The sequence below is a fragment of the Sprattus sprattus genome, assembly GCF_963457725.1.
Source record: "Sprattus sprattus genome assembly, chromosome: 2".
In the NCBI taxonomy this organism is placed as follows: Eukaryota; Metazoa; Chordata; class Actinopteri; order Clupeiformes; family Clupeidae; genus Sprattus; species Sprattus sprattus.
Window position 1 is genome coordinate 28,690,936 of NC_137921.1, and position 10,000 is coordinate 28,700,935.

General features: G+C 47.7%; 1 protein-coding gene across 1 annotated transcript in view; it reads right to left on the minus strand.

Moving 5' to 3' along the window:
* sema6bb (sema domain, transmembrane domain (TM), and cytoplasmic domain, (semaphorin) 6Bb) overlaps positions 1 to 10,000 on the minus strand; it is a gene marked incomplete at its 3' end in the record, with an annotated part of 106,959 nt that overhangs the window by 96,719 nt on the left and 240 nt on the right. The window lies entirely within an intron of this gene.

Here is a 10,000-nt window from a genome sequence, read left to right on the forward strand (position 1 = left end):
TGTCTGTGTGTGTGTGAAAGAGAGACAGGTATGGTGCCCTAACACCCACCGTTTAACAGACTCAGTTTACAAAATGAAACAGGGAGCCAAAGGGTAGCTTTAAAAGGATGAATCAGAGAACTGTCCTCTCACTGCCATTCTCTCTCTCTCTCTCTCTCTCCCTCTCTTTCTCTCTCTCTCTCTCTCTCTTCCCTCTCTTTTAATCGTTGTCTTCTTATCTTTTTTTCCCCCCTCCATTCCTGCCACCCTTGAAGCATCAATGTTGCCAATGGGCGCTATGGCAACAGGATATCCCTGCTGTATGTGTGTGAGCATACAAGATGCCTTAGAGCTGTGTTTATGTGTGTGCTGAATGTTTGTGTGTGTGTGTGTGCTGAATGTGTGTGTTATAAATCTACACACTGCACTGCCTGAGAGTCCCTGAGAGTGCATGATTCATTCATGAGAGACAACAATATAGTATAACTGGAATGTTAACATACTTAAACATCATCAATATTTCAGCATGGCCTTTTCCCCCTACCTGGACAAGGACAACTCAGAACCCCCACCTTTAACTGGGTCTGATTCAGCAAGGCCACTACCGAGGCTGTGCATAACAAGGCCCACAGAATCTGGATCAATCACTTCCTGAGTGTGCTGGCAAACATCACACACTCTTCGCTCTGACTTGACACGCTCGCAGATCCATCGGAGCCCATCTCAGCAACTCTGAGACAGACACAAAGAAAGAGAGCGTGTGTTTGTGTGTGTGTGTGTGTGTGTGTGTGTGTGTGTGTCTCAGCAACTCTGAGTGAGACACAGAGAAAGAGAGCGTGAGGTTCCTGGGGGCACACATTGCGTTATCAGGGAAACTGATGAGAGAACTCCAAAGATACTTCTGCCAAAGTTGGAAGTTTTCTTTGCCGCCTACTGAAAGCGGGGAGAGTAGAGGAGAGTAGAGAAGAGAAGAGGGTTGTCTTGTGAAGCACTGGAGCTCTATGGGCTGGGGGCCTGTTCTACTTGTGATGTGGAAGTGAATGCATGTGTGTATGTGTGTGTGTGTTTGTCTGATGTGGGGTGAATCTGTGTATGCGTGTGTGTGTGTGTGTGTGTGTGTGTGTGTGTGTGTGTGTGTGTGTGTGAGTGTGTGTGAGTGTGTGTGTGTGTGTGTGTGTGTGTGTGTGTGCGTGTGTGTGTGTGTGTGTGTGTGTGTGTATGTGTGTTTGTCTGATGTGGTGTGAATCTGTGTGTGCGTGTGAGTAAGTGTTGTGGGGGTGAATCTGAGATTTGAAGAAGCTGGGGGAGCAGAAAGGGGGGGGGGGGGCATACAAAGAGCTTGTCAGGGTGCAGAGGAACACTGACATAATGAGGCCTGTATGAAGCCGAATGCGAGAGAGATCTGGGGCTGGCCCAGATCTGAGCCAGAACAGGACCAGAGCCGGGCCAGTCAGCCACTGTAGGCCACCTGTAGGAGAAGTAGAGTTTTTTCTGCAAATCATTCTAGAATTACACCATACAGATCTAGAATGTACATTAACTGCCATTCATAACAGTCCCTCTAGTTCATTATTACATCATCAAATGGAACCTTCAGTTGGCAGCGTTCTAATCACACATCAGTGATGCTTCTCAGGAGGTAGCAGGGATGTACGTCCCAGCGCCCCAGACAGTGACGTGGCTTTTTTCCATTTAAGATTGGGGCCAGCCTCAGGCTTTCCCTCGGGCTTAAGCACCAGTGAATAGCCCCCGTCGTCTGCTTCCATTAGGAGCTGTAATATCGGGGACAATCGCAAACAGAGAAAATCAACACTAGAAACTTTGAGTACACCTTAAAGAAAAGAAAATTACATTTAAACATGCCATGAAATTGTTGGAAACAGTGTCCTTGATTATTTTGCAACGTGTTGATTTATCCGTATATTTACAAAGCAACGTCATTTCAATTGCCAGGAAACTTCTTTTCTCTGGTGTATTGTTGCATTCTATTCCATTCCAAAAGTCACTAGTTCAGTCCCTGATCCAGGCCCGAACTGAGACCGTTTGGGCCACAGCCCCAGTCCAGTTTCAGAGATGGAAATAAAAAAAAGTCTGAGTAGAAACAGTAGACTTTCAGGAAAAAAATAGATCACTGTAGATGGAAATAGACTGTATTTGAACACACAAATGAAACCGTTTTTTAAAACACTTCACACATTCCCCATACAGACTATGCAGTGGTGGTCCGTCAGGGCCTTCAAGGCCTTCTCTGCTGGCCTAAACATCATCAGAAAATAAATTTAATAAAATAAATTTAATTTTAATATTTTCTTTTCATAAATATGAATTTAATTATTCCCCATAGTCCATTATCTTCATTTCATAGCTTCCAGTGTTGTTAATTTATGTTAGAGCTTTCATACAATCATATTTCAGCTATCATGTGTTGCCACGCTCCAAGAAATCTTCCCCGAGAACAGAAATCTTCCCTGAGGCCTTCGGAATTCACATTGAAGGCCCGTGTACATCTGATTGGTTATCACAACTGGCTGTTTCAGTTCATTTAAGTTGAATGAACTGAAACAGACAGTTGTGACAACCAATCAGATTTCGAGTTGGCGACATTGGGCCTTCTAGAACGTGACACGTAAACGTCCCTTGATTGGATACTGAGGCAGACCGGTGCAGTGCTTCAGTGAAAACGACGTACATCGGTTACAATGCTTATTATGCTAGTTGCTTCAATTGGTAAGACTAAATATAATTACATTAACCAACTCAAATAAACTAGTTGTTTACACCAACTTGATTATTCCAGTTTTTGATACAATTACAACGCCATTTTCAAGACGGAACTTTCAAGAAAAACTGGATATCGAGAGGATGGGAACGAAACTGCTTTGCAGGTGGGACAATGCGATGTTTAGTGGACAAACTTGTTAAAGCTCACATAGGCTACTTTCGGTGGACTTAATACAACTTTGTAGACTAATCCCTGAAAATCGCCTTTTATTTTTAAGTTGTGACAGTAATATCCAAGCGATCATATAACTGAGCGTTTACTACTCTTAATGTATTGTTAATACGGGTGTATTGATTTTAAATGCTCCGGAAATATTAATAAAGTCTGTTGTACTCGACTATGTTAAGGTGATGCAATGCTCACTTATACTGCCTTTCTGTATAAATATAATGGTTCGAGAGCCATGGCGTCGTAATGATGGTATTAGGAGGTGGATTCACTCAGTTTAACATCGTGTAGGACATCGCTGAAGGCCTAGTCGTGAAATGCACGGACCGCCACTGAGACTATGTGAACTAAACTATGGATACATTTGTTATTCCTTCAACTCAAAATACATTCAATGACCACTTCTTCCGACATGCCAGTCAATGTTCACGGCAACGGAGATTTGATAAAGTGGACATGGACAAGTGTGAAAATTATCGTAAAAACACACACACAAACACTCATACACACACCCACACAAAACATACTCACACAAACACATGTACACGCTTACACACACACTCACCCACCCAAACACACACACACACACATCGCTAGTATGCCCATGCATTTCCTCCCTAAGATGTAAATTGGTGTAAAATGTACATAGGAGTGCCAGAGCACTTAATGCTGTGCTTCAGGCCATGTTCTTAGCTGCTTGACTGAGGAGTAGTGGTGTGTGTGTGTGTGTGTGTGTGTGTGTGTGTGTGTGTGTGTGTGTGTGTGTGTGTGTGTGTGTGGGTGAAAGCATGCGTGGGAGTATATGTGTTTGTATGAGTGTGTGAGTGTGTGTGTGTGTGTGTATGTGAGTGTGTGGTACGTTTGCTTCACACATAATTCACATGACAGCATGCCCGCAGCTGCCAACCCCTCTGCATCCTAATGTTGCTGAGGAACCTCATTTGAAAGTCTAATTGACCATGTGTCAATAAGATATGAGGAATACAGATCAATGAGGATCTTATAAGTGTGTCTTCAATCCTTTAATTCAGCAGTATGTTGGCATGGCATGCACTCTGTAAACAGATCGGCGTAATTAGTACCCTCTATAACTGGTAGCTCAACTGACATAAACTATCCTTCTAGAGAGTGCATTATAATTTACGAAAAAAGTGAAAATAAAAGTAACAAAACTAAAAGTTTAGAGATACACGTCTTATGGGTGTGACATCAGGGTGTTTGGTGAGAGTGACAGTTGGCCATCTATGTGGCGAGAGTCAGCAAGAGACAAAGACTGAGCTCCAAGATGGCTGCCGATTGCAAAGCAGGTCTTTCCCAGATCTGTGTGGGCTCCTAGGGTGATAGCCATGGGTGTGAGCTCACAGAGCCACTCTCAGAGCGTCAGTGTGAACAGAAGGGCAGGGTGGTGGTGAGTGTGGTATCGAGAGGGGGAGAGAGATAGAGAGTGGGTGTCACAGGGGCGCATGCCCTGGCCTGGGAGGTGGGTGGGTGGCGGTGGGGGGGAATAGTTGGGGTGGGTGGGGGTGGGGGGGTAATGGTTGTGGTGGGTGGGGGTGGGGGGGAATGGTTGGGGAGGTTGTCCCCCTGCCACCCTGGCAGCAGCCGACTCGGCCCCTTGGCATGTGTGAGGCGTGGGAGGTTCCCGATGCCAACGCCTGGCCGGCTGGCTGGCTTGAGCTCGAGCGGAGCCCTGCGATCTCGTCCTCTTCCCCATCCCGCTCCCCCGACAACCTGCCAGCATCATCACGCCGATGAGGAGGAGGAGGAAGAGGAGTAGCGTACGGCACAGCGGGATCGTGCCAGCGCTTCTTCTGCTGACCTGGCGCAAGTGGCGGTTAGCGTTAGCGCTAGCTCGCCAGTGGTCACGCCAGAGAGAGAGAGAGAGAGAGAGAGGGAGAGAGAGAGAGAGGGAGAGGGAGAGGGAGAGGGAGAGAGAGAAAGAGAGAGAGAGAGAGAGAGAGAGAGAGAGCGCAGATCCCTGCTCATCGTCTCATTTCCTCTTTATGTTTAATCAAAAGCTCAGGGAATCTCTGATGTTTCATTGATGAGGCAGCGGGCGCCCACTCACTGGCACAGAGTGGCGGCCTGCCTTAATTATTCATGAACAGGCCTTTAATTACCCAAGCCACCGATGCCGCGGTGGCGTGGTGGGTGAGCGGCCGAGCGGCCGAGCGGAGGAGAGACAGTGGGCGAGAGGGAGAGGGGAAGGGGGGGAGGAGGGAGAAGGGATGGAGGGAGGCACGAGGATCATCACCTGCCCTCTTCATCGGGGGCTGCTGGTGGTGCAATCTGACAGTCGTCATGCAAGAGAGAGTGAGTGAGCCATGCAATGAAAAAAGAAAGAGCGAACAAGCTTGTTTCATCCTCTCGTTAAAGCTCTCTCCTGCTTTTACGTGCCCAGGGTTGGCTGCTGTCCGTGTGTAGCGAGTGGAGCGGGAGATGGAAATAAAAAAGAATAATGCATCGAGGGGTCGTGTGCTAGCGCTTACTTATGAAGGTGTGCCCCTTACTGATGCGCACACACACACACACACACACACACACACACACACACACACACACACACACACACACACACATCCTTTATGATTTTATACATTTCTTTTCAGTCTCAACATACAGTGTCATTGGGTGGCCCTAAAGATGCTTAAAATGTTATTTGTTTAAATTATTAATATTATTATCATTGAGTCGGAGACCTGTATTTGTACAGACGGAGCTTTTCTGTATGTATGGTGGCTTACCAGCCTGCCTGCCGCCGCCTAGAGCCTGGTGATAAGTCTAACAGCAGGTCTGGATGCGCGCGCACACACACACACTCACACACACACACACACACACACACACACACAAGCACACAGAGACACACAGAGAGAGACACATACACACACACACACACACACACACAGAGAAACACACTCACAGACACACACACACAGACTTGCAGACACGCAGAGCTTACACCATCACCTGACACTCTGCAGGCTGGCCTTAACACAATCTCTATAACAATATGGGTGCTGTGGTGTCAGTGATACAGAGTCCGGAGGAGAGAGAGAGAGAGAGAGAGGGAGAGGGAGAGGGAGAGGGAGAGGGAGAGAGACAGAGGTAGAGGGAGAGAGAGAGGGAGAGGGAGAGGTAGAGGGAGAGAGAGAGAGGGAGTGAGCAATACAGAGACATGCACAAAAGGCACAATAAGACAGAGAGAGTAAGAAAAAGTGAGAGATGGAGAGAGAATGAAAGAGTGAGAGATACACAGATACATGGACTTAAACAGCGAGAGAAAGAAAGAGAAAGAGAGCACGAGACAGTGAAGGAGGGAGAGAGAAAAAAAACGAAAGAGGAATAGAGAGAAAGAGAGAAAGGAATAGAGAGAAAGAGAGATAGACTGCTAGGCATTAGTCCTTACTTTTAGCCACAGGGCAAAGAGGACAGAGCTGGAATTCCATTATCTGTGATGTTTGTGCTAGTATACCTGAAAAAGCTACAAAGAAACTAAAACAACGTGCCACCTTATCTGACATTCCCCCCCACCCCAAATTCCTCCCCCCACCCTGCGCTGGCAAGTGCAGAAAAAACATCAGACCCTCAGGCCTCTTATTTATTTATCATCCCCCGTGTCATCTATGATGAGGCTTCCTGGTAAAAACTACAACAACACCAGGCCAGGAGCATTAGCATGCTAAACGTATGGCTGCATTCAGTTATTCTCCCCCGCTAACGCTCTCCAGCTTTCTTTCCCCTGAGATAAATACTAGCCGCTGGCCCACCGGGCTTGCCTTAACCCTGGGTCCCTTCGCTCAGCGGTGAAATGGGGGTGAAATCTGACTGATGCCAACGGGCAAAGGGCCTAAGAGCTTCACACAGACACACACACACACACACACACACACACACACACACACACACACACACACACACACACACACACACACACACACACACACACACACACACACACACACACACACACACACACGCCAGTGCTAAAGCTTCTGCCTTTCAATTTGTCTTCCTGTCCTTTGGTAATAGCCCCTTGGAACCAGCTCTCCTGCAGATCTCTGCAACCCCAAACACAGTCCCTCTGTCAAGACTCTACTGCCTCTGGCTGCCTTGGTCATGGTTCTACTGCATCTCTCATGGCTCTACTGCCTCTCTCATGGCTCTACTGCCCAGCCCTCTGCAGGACCCCCACTCCATAGCCACAAGCCAAGTCAGTTCGTCAGTTACCTCAAATCTGCCAACTCTTCTGCAAATCTGTCATCTGTCCATCACTCTCCTTCTCTCTAAACCTTTCCTGCTACCTCCTTCTTATCCTGGCCCCAGGCTTTCTCTCTCTCTTTCTCTTTCTCTCTCTCTCTCTCACTCCCTCTCTCTCTCGTCTTTTTTCATTCCTGCAGCACTCATCAGCTCTCTCTCTTTCCCTCTATCCATCCTTCAGCCTCTGGTCACAGGCTTTTACTCACTCAGCTTTCTTATCCTCTCTGAGCCAATTACCTTTAAAATATAATAACCAATTACCATTACAATATAATAACCAATAACCAATCTCCACAGATGCCAGCGGACTCAGGGCCATATCAAGCCACATCAGGTCCACATCAGGGCCATATCCAGGCCATATGAGGGCCATATCAAGCCACATCAGGGCCATATCAGGGCCACATCAGGGCCATATCAGGGCCACATCAGGGTCATATCAGGGCCACATCAGGGCCATATCAGGGCCACATCAGGGCCACATCAGGGCCATATGAGGGCCGTATCAGGACCAAATCAGGGCCATATCAGGGCCATAACAGGACCACATCAGGGCCATATGAGGGCCGTATCAGGACCATATCAGGGCCATATCAGGCCACATCAGGGCCACATCATGGCCATATCAGGGCCATATGAGGGCCGTATCAGGACCATATGAGGGCCGTATCAGGACCATATCAGGGCCATATCAGGCCACATCAGGTCCATATCCAATCCACATCAGGGCCAGATCAGTTTCAAAATCTACCACTATCTGGCTAAAGAACCACCCTCTTGCTGGCTCTGACCTTGGCTTCCTCGGGTTGAAATGGGGGACAGATACAAATCTAAAATCTCAAATTACAGGCTAATGGTGCAGACGGGGAAGCAGTTCTCGGGAGACCTGAGCCGACAGCGTTGCCACGGCGATAGCAGTGACTCTGGGTCAGCAGAAAATTCACCTCGACCGAGCGAAGAACCTGGGCGGACATTTACGAGTCGAGCCGAGGAAAAGGTCAGAGAGTTAATTTGATCCCCCGCCTTGGCAACAATAAACAAATAACAAACATTTAAATAAGACACACACACTGTGCAGTAGGCAGTGATGCAACCTCAACAACGTAACGTGACGTGGCGGAGGGTTGGACTCCGGACTCATCCTGGGATAATAACACACTTCTGTGTGGCTCAGGTTAAGCTTAATTGTTTTAGACATCCCTCCAGGAAATCGGAAAAACACGTACGCCCGCTCACCGACCGGAACAAATTATACCTGAACATGGTCAAGGAATGCAATTACGCTGACAGAAAAAAAAAAAAAACACACACACACACACACACACACACACACACAGCCGTACATAAAATGGTGCCCTTTTCTGAGGCGAAATTGAAACAGCAGCATTTCTGTCTGCCTATCCAGTATTTTATGGCAATTGGACCTGGTTGTATTATTTCACTCTGAGACCAACATGTGAATAATCAGCGGATATCTCCTTTCTGCTCCTTTCAGGCCTAGCATGACGTTCTGGGTAAAGGTAACGAGGTGAGAAGGCCTCAGTGCACACGACCAACACCCAGACAGGCATCAGGTGTGTGTGTGTGTGTGTGTGTGTGTGTGTGTGTGTGTGTGTGTGTGTGTGTGTGTGTGTGTGTGTGTGTGTGTGTGTGTGTGTGTGTGTGTGATGAACTGACTTCAGTAAACACAACCAACATCCAGAGAGACAACATGGTGTGTGTGAGTGTGAGTGTGTGTGTGTGTGTTGAACTGACTTCAGTAAACACAACCAACATCCAGAGAGACAAGATGGTGAAAAGTGAAAAGTGAAAGTCCTCTCTATGGCAGAGGTGGTGTAGACACACACACTCTGAAATCCACCTCTGCATTTAACCCATCCAGGGAAGTGACACACACACAGTGAAGTGAGGTTACACACTAACCCGGAGCAGTGAGCTGCCTTTGGCGGCGCCCGGGGAGCAGTGATCGGGGTTAGGTGCCTTGCTCAAGACATGGGAGAGCTGTGGTCTACCACTTCCCCCGCCCACATTTTTCCTTCTGGTCGGGGATCGAACCGGCCACCCTACGGTGCGTGCGACTGTGTGTGTGTGTGTGTGTGTGTGTGTGTGTGTGTGTGTGTGTGTGTGTGTGTGTGTGTGTGTGTGTGTGTGTGTGTGTGTGTGTGTGTGTGTGTGTGTGTGTGTGTGTGTGTGTGTGTGTGTGTGTGTGTGTGTGTGTGTGTGTGTGTGTGTGTGTCTAAAACAGCAGTAACAGACTTGTAATGACACAACTCCTTCAGTAGTCTCCATCTACCCGTGTCTTTCTGTGCGTAGACGAACACAGAGCCCATCAGAGCTGGAGGATTGAAGAAGGCATTTAGGATGGTCAGCACAGAGAGGGGGAGGGCAAGAGAGGAAGATGCTAGAAGGTTTGTTTTGTTAGTTGGTGCCGTTGGTGTGAAAAGAAAAAGAAAAAAGCTTTTCAGCACTACGCTCTTCTGAGCTGACAAAGTAACCAGGCCACCACACACCCAGGAGAATATACTCTCCACAAACCCAACAGGCCTATTTAAAGCGTTTGAACATGAAAGGTTTCTCTCATTCTCTCTTTTTGCAGACACAGATATACACACACACACACACACACACACACGCACACACACACACACACACACACACACACACACACACACACACAACGCAGACACTGCACTGCATAATATAATCCAACACAAAACAAACAGAAGTCTGAATCTCCCAGTCTAGTAACCTGGCAAAGGAACAGAGGAGTTTACTCTTGACCCAGCTTCCCCCCCCCCCCCACCCCATCCC